This window comes from Hyperolius riggenbachi, chromosome 3, assembly GCF_040937935.1.
Source record: "Hyperolius riggenbachi isolate aHypRig1 chromosome 3, aHypRig1.pri, whole genome shotgun sequence".
Lineage (NCBI taxonomy): Eukaryota > Metazoa > Chordata > Amphibia > Anura > Hyperoliidae > Hyperolius > Hyperolius riggenbachi.
Window position 1 is genome coordinate 363740724 of NC_090648.1, and position 14636 is coordinate 363755359.

The 14636-nt window shown below is 43.2% G+C and overlaps 1 long non-coding RNA gene across 1 annotated transcript in view; it reads right to left on the minus strand.

The window, feature by feature from the left end:
• Nucleotides 1-436: 436 nt before the first annotated feature.
• The window catches only part of LOC137561566 (uncharacterized), an 83517-nt gene continuing 69317 nt past the window's right edge, over nucleotides 437-14636 (minus strand). The window contains exon 5 of the long non-coding RNA XR_011030050.1: nucleotides 437-489. This is a non-coding gene — a long non-coding RNA (uncharacterized lncRNA). The remainder of the gene's footprint in view (nucleotides 490-14636) is intronic.

Consider the following 14636-nt stretch of genomic DNA (forward strand, 5'->3'; position numbering starts at 1 on the left):
AGCTTGTAACTCAGCCCAGCTCACAGCACTGAAAAATCACGGCATATGTTCCATTAGAGTATACTGCATGAGTCCGCTATTGTTCCTAGCCACATGGCTAATTAATATTTACTGCACAGTAGTGTTGTCCATTAGGACCTTTTTTGTGAGTCGAATCATCAGGAAGCAGGGAGGACATGACGACACAATTTGCTGCATAGGAGACAGACAAACATGGAACCTGCCATGAGCTGTCAGGAGCATCATTCTCTGCAAATACTATATAAACATTCAGTGAAATCCAAACGTGGACAGTGAAATGCATATGTAATGTAAGTACAGCCAATATTTAGCTACTGATATATGTGTTTTTTTTTTCTGAGACCTTATACCTAACAGCTCCTCTTTAACACAGGACTCAAATGACAAATTCAACTTACAATCTCCTAGGACGGAACCTGGTTTGTAGGAAGGGGGATTCCTGTATTCCAATTCTGGATATTTCTGTACCTGTGAAACCAGAATTTGCGTATTAGTCACAAGTGAGATCTTGTTTTACTTTGCGTTTCATTAATATTGCATATTTCATTAATATTGCTTAGTCTTTCAGCCATTTTCAATCTCGAGTTTGCTATCATGAAAGAGGACTCCCACAAGTGCTTCTGTCATCCACTACATAGGTCCATGGATGTGACAAATGTCCCTCAGCCCCACTCCATGCACATATTTTCCAGTGTTCAGGAGTAAAAAAAACCAACTAAAACAACCAGTACCAGCAAGCTAAATGGAGTGTCACAAAGAAGGCAAATTACACCATGCATTGCTTTTTAGTAGGAGGTATTTTCTGTCTCTTTTATCCCCCTATACATTCCTAGTGGTTTGGGTCACCCCGAGCTGCTTGGTTACTCTGAAATAAGGTTATGTAAACCCAAAAGCCCTTGCCCACGCATCTACAGATATCTGCCATCCAGGAGTGCGGGGGAGGTAAGCAAACCATTGTGGCCTGATCCTACCACCAAACAGATGGACTGTGCAGCAACAGCTGAATCTTGAGGTGAGGCTGGAGAATTGCAACTCAGGGCACATCATTCATTTTATTTTGACAGGTTAAATGAGGCAAAATAACAGGAGATATTAATTTATTAACTAGGTTAATTGCAATGATATCAACACTGTACTTTTGTGCCCTTATAAAATAATAGTTCAGCTGTTGATTGTTTTATAATTTCTTTGAACTCAAGCTGCTGACTAAGCATGCGATAGAACTATATTTTCTGGGAGAAAGTCAATGGCGAAAACATTTTGGTGGTTTCCTTGGCAGAATGGTGGCGGGCTGCTATAGCAGCAATGGGATATTCTTGTCAGATTAAAAGCATTTCTTCTTGTAATTGTAGCCTAATGGTGGCCACTAATGATCCAATCTTTTTCATCCAATCTTACCAAATCTATATAGTATGAGGGTAAATTGAGTGAATATACTGAATGGATACTTCAGGCAGTTACCTTATATTACATAGAAATGGTAAGATTGGATGAAAACGATTGGATCATTAGTGGCCACCTTAGATGGCTTAATTTTGGCCAGTAATATTAGGCAAAGATAGCCAAACTGAAAGGACAACTGATTTTCAAAGTGATGTCCATGTTTTCCTATGGCTCAGTTCCCACTATACACATTTTAACTGAAAACGTTTTCACAATGCAATGAAGAAAAAAAAATATGCACACCAATGCATTAACTGTTTAGGCACTACAAAGGAGGGGGGGGGGGGGGGGGTTAAAGGCCTTTTTACACTTAATGTGCTGGTATGTGTTAGTACGCGTTTTTGTTTTTTTTAACCCCATAGCAGTGCATTGTAAAAAAGCTTTCAGTTAAAACGCATATAGTGGGACCTGAGCCATAGGAAAACATGGAATTACTTTGAAAATAAGTTGTCTTTTCAGTTATAACTGAGAGCAACTGATTGAGTGTAAATGGGGCCTCAGGTGCAGGTGCCTTAAAAAAGAAACTCCAGTGAAAATAATGTAATAAAAAAGTGCTTCCTTTTTACAATAATTATGTATAAATGATTTAGTCAGTGTTTGCCCATTGTAAAAGCTTTCCTCTCCCTAATTTACATTCTGGCATTTATCACATGCTGACATTTTTACTGCTGGCAGGTGATGTCAGTGGAAGTAGATGCTGCTTGCTTTTTTGGCAGATGGAAACAGGTGTAAACCGCTATTTCCCACAATGCTATGAGGTTCACAGACAGGAAACTGCCAGGACCATGATCCTCACAGTTTCCTGTGGGAGGGGTTTCACCACAATATCAGCCATACAGAGCCCCCTGATGATCTGTGAAAAGGAATAGATTTCTCATGTAAAAGGGGGTATCAGCTATTGATTGGGAAGAGGCTCAATTCTTGGTTACGGTTTCTCTTTAAGGTGGCCACAAACCATACAACTAAAAGATCCAATTATACAGTACTTTGATAATTATGATAGGTTCTCTCGAAAAATCAAAAGCTTTTTTTATTTGTTTTCGTTCTAAAAATCTGATTTTTTTTTAATTTTTGGAGACTGGACATGTTGGGAAATTCAGACCAATTTTAACAAACATTGTATGGTGTGTGATGGATGGTGAAATGGTATTCAACCAAAAAAAATTGTAACTATTCAGTACATACCAGACTTCACTTTTTTTGTCTTGATTTTTCTAACCAACCATTTTTTTGATCGACACCTCCAATTAATTGCAAAATTGAATCGCAATGCTTGTAATTAATCAAAATAAGAAAACTGGTATGGTGTGTGGCCACCTTTAGGGTTAGGCACCACCAGGGGAGGGTTCTGTGTGAGAGCAGAGAGAAGTTAGGTCATAGTAAAATATCTGTAAATATCTCCAATATTTTACCATATGAATGAAGTAGTAGAATATCAGTAAATGTACCAATATTCTACTACCGCTATTCTGTGCCATTTTAAACAGGCACCTTTTTCAAATGTATGCAGAACAGAGGACCACACACTCCAGCTGCCCTGCTTCTAAATGAAAGCAAAAACCAGACTGTACAGGCGGCAGAGATAGTTCCCCTCCTCCAGCTTTTAGGTCAACCATCTATTCCTCATACTTGTTTATGAATCACCACATCTAGATCAGCAGTTTTTAAGTCTGACAGGATGAAGAAAGTATTCATCAGAGTGACGTAGACTGACGCTCAGACTGAGGCCAAGCAGCAAGAAGCATTCACAGGATTATGCTAACATTTATGGCTGTGCAGTCTGATCCACCCTCCCTGCATTCTGTGCATCTCATCAGCTTCCAGCCAACTCGTCAGGACATGTTTGATGTTTGCACGCCTTGGGTGTACCTTTACTGGAATACTTCTCACGTGTGTCACGTGGAGCAGCCCAACGTGCGTGTTTCAAATTACACTGTCAACTTTTATCACACCGTTCCACGGTGATTACCCTTTAATAGATTTCAGCTAGTTATCATCCTCTATTATAAACTATTCACAGCTAAGAAAAGATGAATGTATTCTTCAGGGGAATTACAGACGTCTGTCATGCAAAAGAAACCATCTCCTATCAGTACACACATAATGGAATATTAAGTGTATTAAAGTTCGGGGAATACTGAGTCTGCCATATTGGTATTTCACCTAAAAATGCGAGTAAGGTCGCATTCACAGTAGGACGGTGTGTTTTATGCGACGTTAAAGTGGCAACGTGTCTGTGTTGAGATGTAATGCACTGCAAGCAGCGAGTTACCACAACGCAACATTTTCCAAAGCGACTTTTATGCTGGGAATACACAGGTCGTTTTTGCGACACATAGACGTTTAGATACATAATTTCCGACATGTCCGATCTCCCATTCGATAATTTTGCCGCTCGATTCCTGATAGAGGTGAATGGAAAAAGATAAGAAAAACGAGCGGAAGATAAGAGAATTGTGTGGAGAACTGAGTGGCAAAATCGATCAAGTGGAGAATCGAGCAGAAAAAACGACCCGTGTATTCCCAGCATAACGTCGCACTATGAACGGCCCATAGGATTAGCATTGCATTGCAGTAGACTGCATTATAAGACTTCATAACACAGCTCCGCAACGTGGCACTGTGAATGTCTAAGAATACAACTGTGTGTATAGCAGTCTCAGTTGAAAAGTTGTCCAGAGCGGTCTGTGTAAAAAGGGGTGCCGTCATAGACTTCAATGTTTTTTGCCATGATTTGTGAAAAGGGCAATATAAGGGTGGCGGTAATTTTATTACGGTTATTTTATCATGGCTATACCATGGAAATGTTTACGGTTACAATAGAGGGACCTACGGTAATTTTTATACTGTAAATACTATTAAAATGTGGTCACAACAATGACGCTAAATACTGTTTACATCTAACATAAAATGCGGCCACAACAATCAAGGAAAACTGGTCATATCCTCTAAAAATAACGGCTACAACGCTCTCGCTGAGTACCATTTATATGACAATGCGACTGCAACAGTGATGCAGAATACTAGTTATATTTTTGATATAAAATGCTACAACAACGATCGCACCAAATACCAGTTATATCCATCAAAAATTGGAGCTACAACACTCTCACTGAATACAGTGGTTAAGGTTAGGCACCGCTCTGTTGGGTTAAGGTTAAGCACCACCATGAGGGATAAGGTTAAGGTTAAAGCGGCATTGTCACTATAAAAATCAAATTTCAACAGCAACTGGTCTGCGTGTATTAAGTGATAAAGATGCTAATCCTGCATTAAAAACTTTTTCTGCTGTTATGGTTTGGAGTTATTACATACCTTAGGAGCACTGGCTCCTTAATTGCTATTGGCAAACAGTTGCATGCTAGGGGATCTTTTTATCTATAATATATTCCTCCTCTTCCTTTTATTTCCCCTTCTAATGACATAAGACCGTGCACTTCCTAGTATGGACCTCAGTGGGAGTGCCTGAACACTCTGGGAGGAGGGTGGGTAATGAATACACAATTAGCAAGAGGAGAAAAAAAAAAGAGCGAGGGAGGAAATGATGTCAGGTTTAGCTTTATTCAAAAGTAACCAAGATGGAAACTGCATAGAATAGGAGTCTGTTTTTCCTTTATAAAATTCACAGGAATCATAACATGGACAGTGCAATACATCTGTTATGTAAGTAGAACTAGCATTTATCTACTTATATATGTGTTTGTTTCTAGGTTAGCATGGGTGTCACTTGTTTTCTAACTATTTGTTGGTCTTTGGTACACTTAAAGCAGCAGCTGGTCCAGAAGTTGGCAACGGTCAGCCATCTGGCAGCGCAGCAGGTCTCCCAGCACAGCATCACTCGCAAGCTAGCACAGTCAGCATGACCAAGTCATTAAGCCAGCCAGCACAGTATCACCAGGTCCTAAACCACTTGAGGACCGCAGTGTAATACCCCCCTTAGTGACCAGGACATTTTTTACTAAAATGGCCATTGCAGCTTTAAGGCCTAGTTGCAGGGCTGCACAACTCAGCACACAAGTGATTCCCCCCTTTTCTCCCCACCAACAGAGCTCTCTGTTAGTAGGGTCTGATCGCTCCCCCAATGTTTTTTGTTTTTGTCAATATTTTTATTTATTTTTTAATAAAAATGCTTATTTTTTTATATTTTTACAATCCTCCCTCCCCCAGCCAGCCAATCACTGTGATCGGCTGTGATAGGCTTCAGCCTATCACCGCCGATCTCTTCTTTGTCCCCCAGGGGGATAGCCGTGTGATACGGCTGTCCCCAGTACAGAGCTGCCATGGATCACAGCGATGTACATTTATCTTTAACGGCGGTTTCGCCGTCTAACAGTCTCAGAGTGGCGATCGCCGCTGGAAGACTGAAGGCGGAGGGCGCGCGATCTCCTGCTAGCCCCTTAGAAGGCCGTTCACGCCAATCGGCGTGGAGCGGTCGGCAAGACGTTAAGCAAGCCAAGTCAGCACCACCAGGTCTTTTAACAAGCCAGCCCAGCATTCCCAGATCATTGAGCCAGCTCAGCATTATCACCAGCCAGGCCTCTAGTAATTCCCTCACATACATTATCCTTCCTCTGATTATTTTCACTTGAAAACTTAAAAAAAAAAAACTTAACAAATGAAACTTGCAGATACCTCAAAGCAGTGGTGCATGTAGGGAAAAAAAGCAAAGAAACTGGGCAAGCACGCACAAAAGGTTTGTGATGAACCTTAAGGGGGCATAGCCACACTGAAGTGGGCGTGGTGTGAAAAAATATGTTTGACAAATGGTCAGTCATACAGTGATAGATCAAATCTCAGTAACAGGTCAGAGACCAATAAGAAATCAAATCACAGTAACAGATTACATTCCTATGACATACCCCAGTAAAGATTTGGCCGATAACCGCATCGGCCGATTATCAAGCGTGAGTATGGCAAAGGGGAAGGCAGAGTGGCGACACAAGGTGGGCCCCTCCATGCCATAGCACATCAACGGCCTGATAAAAAAAAAAAGAAACCAAAAAAATATTTCATAGTACATTTTACTCTGGAAGAAATGTACATTTGATATGTATGTATTTTAAAATTTTTCAATTTTCCACAATGGTGGTCTTTTAACGAGATGCTGTACCCATTTATATATAAAATGTGTGTCAAGTTAAACATGAATGTCGGATTTTTTAACTATTAAAAAATTACACTGATACTAAAAAGAAAAAAATAATGTGCAGTAAGGCTGCATAGTTAGTGGCATAAAAGTAGGCATACACTATATAGAGTTTGTAATATATTAGACATTCAACTCAATATATACAACGAATCAAACAAAAATTTATGAAAGCTAAAACTTTTCCGCAGTTGTTTACGCCATAAAAATCAACTGAAAGGTGGCCATTAAGGATACAATTCTCCGTATTATCGATTGTCCGATTCGATAGTAATATCTATCAGAAACAATCGTTTATGCCCACTGTCGAAAGGAAAGCTGTTAAGCAATTCGATCAGATTGTGGGATCAATTCACTTTTCGGATCGATTTCATCAATCTAATCAAATTGGCTAGCAACTTTCCTTCTGTGGGCCCGCACGATTGTTTTTTGTTTCAATCGAATCAGACCATCTAGCGTCCGGAGAATTTTATGGCCACCATAACAGTTGTGAAAGGCTGTGCGTGCAGCCAGGAGCAGTGGGGGACAGACGGCTGCATAGCTTTGTACTATATCGGTAGGAAATCAATTTATGATCAAATTCCTTCTAAAATCTGAGGGGTATAAGGTGGTAAAACCATCTATATTTCCTAATTAGTATTCAGGGATATTGATCATTTTCCAGACCACACATACACCTTATAGCCTATGCTTACCTCTACTTAGTAATAGCTATGCGACAACTGTACGCCTTATTTATACAGCTTTTTAACAGCATAAAGAAAAAAGTGCCTAGCAACATTTTTTTTTCTGGCCTTCCCCTTTCAGAACCTCATGTCTAAGCTTTTCAGCTCTAGCACTAAGATGTTTTCCCACCATATCAGCTTAACCATGCTAACCACACTGCTTTTTACGTGGCTGCCTAAAATGTGTGCGTTTATCATATACGTGAGTCTTTTTTGTAGTTTAACTTTATTAAAAATTATATTTTTTGATTCAATTTTATTGAACAACCATATGCAATTAACATATTAATATTACAGTTAGTAACAGAGTGTCTCAGAAAGAATGAGAATAATGCATCCTACACTACAGCAGCAACAAAGACATTTAAAATTATACAAACAGTATCCAACATATCTAAGTTGCTGATACAATAGTATAACATGCTAGCTTGTGTTGACCATACATAGGCCCATTATGGCTGTGTAGGCGTACAAGAACCTGTCCACTGGCTGTGTAGGCGTACAAGAACCTGTCCACTGGCTGTGTAGGCGTACAAGAACCTGTCCACTGGCTGTGTAGGCGTACAAGAACCTGTCCACTGGCTGTGTATGCGTACAAGAACCTGTCCACTGGCTGTGTAGGCGTACAAGAACCTGTCCACTGGCTATGTAGGCATAGAAGAACCTGTCCACTGGCTGTGTAGGCGTACAAGAACCTGTCCACTGGCTGTGTAGGCGTACAAGAACCTGTCCACTGGCTGTGTAGGCGTACAAGAACCTGTCCACTGGCTGTGTAGGCGTACAAGAACTGTAGAACCTGTCCACTGGCTGTGTAGGCGTACAAGAACCTGTCCACTGGCTGTGTAGGTGTACAAGAACCTGTCCACTGGCTGTGTAGGCGTACAAGAACCTGTCCACTGGCTGTGTAGGCATAGAAGAACAGTAGAACCTGTCCACTGGCTGTGTAGGCGTAGAAGAACAGAAGAATCTGTCCACTGGCTGTGTAAGCGTAAAAGAACCGGTCCACTGGCTGTGTAGGCGTAGAAGAACCTGTCCAATGCCTGTGTAGGCGTAGAAGAACCTGGCTGTGTATGCATAGAACAACCTGTCCACTGACTGTGTAAGCATAGATAACCTGTCCACTGGCTGTGTAGGCGTAGAAGAACCTGTCCACTGACTGTGTAGGCATAGATAACCTGTCCACTGGCTGTGTAGGCGTAGAAGAACCTGTCCACTGGCTGTGTAGGCGTAGAAGAACCTGTCCACTGGCTGTGTAGGTGTAGAAGAACCTGTCCACTGCTTGTGTAGGCGTAGAAGAACCTGTCCACTGGTTGTGTAGGGGTAGATGAACCTGTCTACTGACTGTGTAGGCATAGAAGAACAGAAGAACCTGTCCACTGGCTGTGTAGGTGTAGAAGAACCTGTCCACTGGTTGTGTAGGTGTAGAAGAACCTGTCCACTGGCTGTGTAGGCGTAGAAGAACCTGTCCACTGGCTGTGTAGGTGTAGAAGAACCTGTCCACTGGCTGTGTAGGTGTAGAAGAACCTGTCCACTGGTTGTGTAGGCGTAGAAGAACCTGTCCACTGGTTGTGTAGGCGTAGATGAACCTGTCTACTGACTGTGTAGGCATAGAATAACCTGTCCACTGGCTGTGTAGGTGTAGAAGAACCTGTCCACTGGTTGTGTAGGCATAGAAGAACCTGTCCACTGGCTGTGTAGGTGTAGAAGAACCTGTCCACTGGCTGTGTAGGCGTAGAAGAACCTGTCCACTGGCTGTGTAGGCGTAGAAGAACTGTAGAACCTGTCCACTGGCTGTGTAGGCGTACAAGAACCTGTCCACTGGCTGTGTAGGCGTACAAGAACCTGTCCACTGGCTGTGTAGGCGTACAAGAACTGTAGAACCTGTCCACTGGCTGTGTAGGCGTACAAGAACCTGTCCACTGGCTGTGTAGGTGTACAAGAACCTGTCCACTGGCTGTGTAGGCGTACAAGAACCTGTCCACTGGCTGTGTAGGCATAGAAGAACAGTAGAACCTGTCCACTGGCTGTGTAGGCGTAGAAGAACAGAAGAATCTGTCCACTGGCTGTGTAAGCGTAAAAGAACCGGTCCACTGGCTGTGTAGGCGTAGAAGAACCTGTCCAATGCCTGTGTAGGCGTAGAAGAACCTGGCTGTGTATGCATAGAACAACCTGTCCACTGACTGTGTAAGCATAGATAACCTGTCCACTGGCTGTGTAGGCGTAGAAGAACCTGTCCACTGACTGTGTAGGCATAGATAACCTGTCCACTGGCTGTGTAGGCGTAGAAGAACCTGTCCACTGGCTGTGTAGGCGTAGAAGAACCTGTCCACTGGCTGTGTAGGTGTAGAAGAACCTGTCCACTGCTTGTGTAGGCGTAGAAGAACCTGTCCACTGGTTGTGTAGGGGTAGATGAACCTGTCTACTGACTGTGTAGGCATAGAAGAACAGAAGAACCTGTCCACTGGCTGTGTAGGTGTAGAAGAACCTGTCCACTGGTTGTGTAGGTGTAGAAGAACCTGTCCACTGGCTGTGTAGGCGTAGAAGAACCTGTCCACTGGCTGTGTAGGTGTAGAAGAACCTGTCCACTGGCTGTGTAGGTGTAGAAGAACCTGTCCACTGGTTGTGTAGGCGTAGAAGAACCTGTCCACTGGTTGTGTAGGCGTAGATGAACCTGTCTACTGACTGTGTAGGCATAGAATAACCTGTCCACTGGCTGTGTAGGTGTAGAAGAACCTGTCCACTGGTTGTGTAGGCATAGAAGAACCTGTCCACTGGCTGTGTAGGTGTAGAAGAACCTGTCCACTGGCTGTGTAGGCGTAGAAGAACCTGTCCACTGGCTGTGTAGGCGTAGAAGAACTGTAGAACCTGTCCACTGGCTGTGTAGGCGTACAAGAACCTGTCCACTGGCTGTGTAGGCGTACAAGAACCTGTCCACTGGCTGTGTAGGCGTAGAAGAACTGTAGAACCTGTCCACTGGCTGTGTAGGCGTACAAGAACCTGTCCACTGGCTGTGTAGGTGTACAAGAACCTGTCCACTGGCTGTGTAGGCGTACAAGAACCTGTGCACTGGCTGTGTAGGCATAGAAGAACAGTAGAACCTGTCCACTGGCTGTGTAGGCGTAGAAGAACAGAAGAATCTGTCCACTGGCTGTGTAAGCGTAAAAGAACCGGTCCACTGGCTGTGTAGGCGTAGAAGAACCTGTCCAATGCCTGTGTAGGCGTAGAAGAACCTGGCTGTTTATGCATAGAATAACCTGTCCACTGACTGTGTAAGCATAGATAACCTGTCCACTGGCTGTGTAGGCGTAGAAGAACCTGTCCACTGACTGTGTAGGCATAGATAACCTGTCCACTGGCTGTGTAGGCGTAGAAGAACCTGTCCACTGCTTGTGTAGGCGTAGAAGAACCTGTCCACTGGTTGTGTAGGCGTAGATGAACCTGTCTACTGACTGTGTAGGCATAGAAGAACAGAAGAACCTGTCCACTGGCTATGTAGGTGTAGAAGAACCTGTCCACTGGTTGTGTAGGTGTAGAAGAACCTGTCCACTGGCTGTGTAGGCGTAGAAGAACCTGTCCACTGGCTGTGTAGGTGTAGAAGAACCTGTCCACTGGCTGTGTAGGTGTAGAAGAACCTGTCCACTGGTTGTGTAGGCGTAGAAGAACCTGTCCACTGGTTGTGTAGGCGTAGGTGAACCTGTCTACTGACTGTGTAGGCATAGAAGAACCTGTCCACTGACTGTGTAGGCATAGAAGAACCTGTCCACTGGCTGTGTAGGTGTAGAAGAACCTGTCCACTGGTTGTGTAGGCGTAGACGAACCTGTCTACTGACTATGTAGGCATAGAAGAACAGAAGAACCTGTCCACTGGTTGTGTAGGCATAGAAGAACCTGTCCACTGGCTGTGTAGGGGTAGAAGAACCTGTCCACTGATTGTGTAGGCGTAGATGAACCTGTCCACTGATTGTGTAGGCTTAGATGAACCTGTCCACGGACTGTGTAGGCGTAGAAGAACAGAAGAACCTGTCCACTGGCTGTGTAGGCGTAGAAGAACCTGTCCACTGGCTGTGTAGGCGTAGAAGAGCCTGTCCACTGGCTGGATAAGTGTAGATGAACCTGTCCACTGGCTGCAGGGCCACCATCAGAAATTTTAGGCATAAAAATAAGAGGCGGGGTGGCTTGTCATTGTGCACATGACATGCCTCTGGGTCCTATTACAATTTAAAAATTCTGCCTCGTGTTCTCTTTAAGCACACCTGAACTGAGAGGAATATGGAGGCTGCTATATTAAATTCCTTTTAAACAATACCAGTTGCCTGGCTGTCCTGCATCAGCTTTGTCTCTTTTAGCCACAGACCCTGAACAAGCATGCAGATCAGATGTTTTTTACTCACTGTCTCACTGGATTAGCTGCATGCTTGTTTCAGATGTGTGATCCAGATACTACAGCCAAAGAGATGAGCAGTGCAACCGGGCAACTGGAATGGTTTATAAGGAAATAAATATGGCAGCCTTTATATCCCTCTCAGTTCAGGTGTCCTTTAATTTGGAGATTGACTGGCAAGGGGGCGGCGAAGCACTTTAAATTTTTTTTTTTAAATCATGTTGCTACCCTAGCGCTAGCTACATGATAGCCGCTGAGCAGCTGCATCCCCCCACCCACTCCGATCACCTCCGGCGATCTGTGCAAGCAGGAAATCCCGTTCAGAACGGGATTTCCTGCTTGGCTTCCCCGTCACCATGGTGACGATCGTGATGACGTCACCGACGTCATGTACGTCAGAGGGAGTCCCGATCCACCCCTCAGCGCTGCCTGGCACTGATTGGCCAGGCTGCACAAGGGGTCTGAGGGGGCGGCGGGTAGCGGCGAATCGGCGGCGATCGCGTACTACACGCAGCTAGCAAAGTGCTAGCTTCGTGTAGAAAAAAAAATTGCGAAAATCGGCACAGCAGGGCCAGAGCAATCCTCCTGCGCAGGTTACCCCGAGCTCAGCTCGGGATAACCGGCAAGGAGGTTAATTGCTGCTGTAGATATAATTTGGGGGTTGGTTGCTTTAGGAATATTTGATCATGTACAGCGACCATCAAGATTGGTGACCCTGATTTTATTTAATGGCTTGGAAGTAGTATTTTAATTTTTCATTTACATTATTTTCTTGAGGTAATATCGCATAACAAATGTTGCGTTTTACACATTTTCTTTTAATCTGAACCCCAGACTAGTTAAACACGCATCTTTTAATATTTTAGCAGCAAAGGTTACATACTCGGTGGTTCAAAATAAAATCAAGATTTTTATTATGTTTAGCAATATATACGGTATATCATAGCAAGGATTAAAAGAAAATATTTTTGTCAATCACTCTTGTTACTTTTGTTTTTATTGAAAAATAATTGAAAAATAGATGTACCAGAATTTGCTGCCAGTTAATGGTTTAGTCCAGGTGTTAAAAATGAGTACAAATGTCTGCTGCCTTGTGCAGCTAAGAATTCAAGAAAGGTGGGAGTTTATAGACCATCTTTACTCCAAAGTACTGTTGCCATGGTTTCAAAAATGTGAAACTGTTTTTGAAAACCCTTAGCTGCAAAATGAATGAAATAAAGATTTTTTTTTAACGCTCTTCCATTCAAGGTGTATAGTAAATCCATTATAATTCATTTAAAGAGACTCCGTAACAAAAATTGCATCCTGTTTTTTATCATCCTACAAGTTCCAAAAGCTATTCTAATGTGTTCTGGCTTACTGCAGCACGTTCTACTATCACCATCTCTGTAATAAATCAACTTATCTCTCTCTTGTCAGACTTGTCAGGCCTGTGTCTGGAAGGCTGCCAAGTTCTTCAGTGTTGTGGTTCTGCTATGAACTCCCCCATCCAGGCCCCTCTCTGCACACTGCCTGTGTGATATTTAGATTAGTGCAGCTTCTCTCTGTTCTATTATCTTTTACAAGCTGGATAAATCCTCCTCTGAGCTGGCTGGGCTTTCACATACTGAGGAATTACATACAGGCACAGCTGTCTGCACTCTGCAGGAAGAAACAGCCTGACACTTCAGTGGAAGATAGCTGCAGGGGGAAAGAAACACACAAATGATCTCTTGAGATTCAAAAGGATGGCTGTATACAGCCTGCTTGTGTATGGATGTATTTTCTATGTGTGGACATGCTGTACATCAACCTACTTCCTGTTTTGGTGGCCATTTTGTTTGTTTATAAACAAACTTTTTAAAACTGTTTTTAACCACTTTTAAGGCGGCGAGGAGCGGCGAAATTGTGACAGAGGGTAATAGGAGATGTCCCCTAACGCACTGGTATGTTTACTTTTGTGCGATTTTAACAATACAGATTCTCTTTAAGTAATGCAGCCAGGGTGTTGATAACTGCAAATTGTGAATCCACAGCTACTCCTACAATCAATGGTGTGGGATCCCTTCAATGGCTGAAGAGATTTAATAAAATATATCACAGCATAGATTGGAGGAAGCTAGCAGAGGTGGGGAGAGCCTGTAATGGAGGCCGCAATGCGCAGGAGCATGATTGACAAGCCTCAGGTAAACAAAGCAGGCTAGCGACAAGAAGATTATCGCTAGCCTTGTGATATTTTCAGAGGGCACTAGCAGTAGCAATAGAATGACACAGAGGCATGTCATTGTGCACATAACATGCCTCTGGGTCCTATTAAGATTTAAAAATTCCGGTTTCTCTTTAACCACTTCAGCCTTCAATGTTTCACCTTATGCATTCAAGCAACTTTCACCTCCCAACAACAACATTTCTATAGCATTTTTCTCCCATAGGACTCAGATTCAATAGTTGGTAGTAGAATAAAGTATTCACACAATAAAAATTATATTTCTGCAAATGCCAAACTGAACAGGTGGGTTTTCAGTCTGGATTTAAACATGTCCAGAGATGGAGCTGTCCTGATCTGCAGAGGTAAGGAGTTTCAGTAGTAGTATTAATACGCAAAACAGAAGCAATGCGTGGACGTGAAAGTATGGGCTTTGTGAAAGACGGAGCTGTCTTGTAGATGGCATCGTTCTTTCATACAGGGACTTCGATCAACGAATGGGAACTGTGTTCCCATTCATTGATCTCTGGGCTAACAGGCGGCGGCCGGAACGCGCACGAACTGCCGCGGCAACAAGCAGCAGCAGTGGCAGCATTTTGGACATAGCAGCTACGTCCAAAATGCTAAAGTAGTTAAAAGGAACCTTAAGTAACGTGACTTGATGAGATAGACGTGTGTATGTACAGTGCACAGCACACAAATATGCTGTGATGCTTTCCTGGTTTCTCTGCCAGA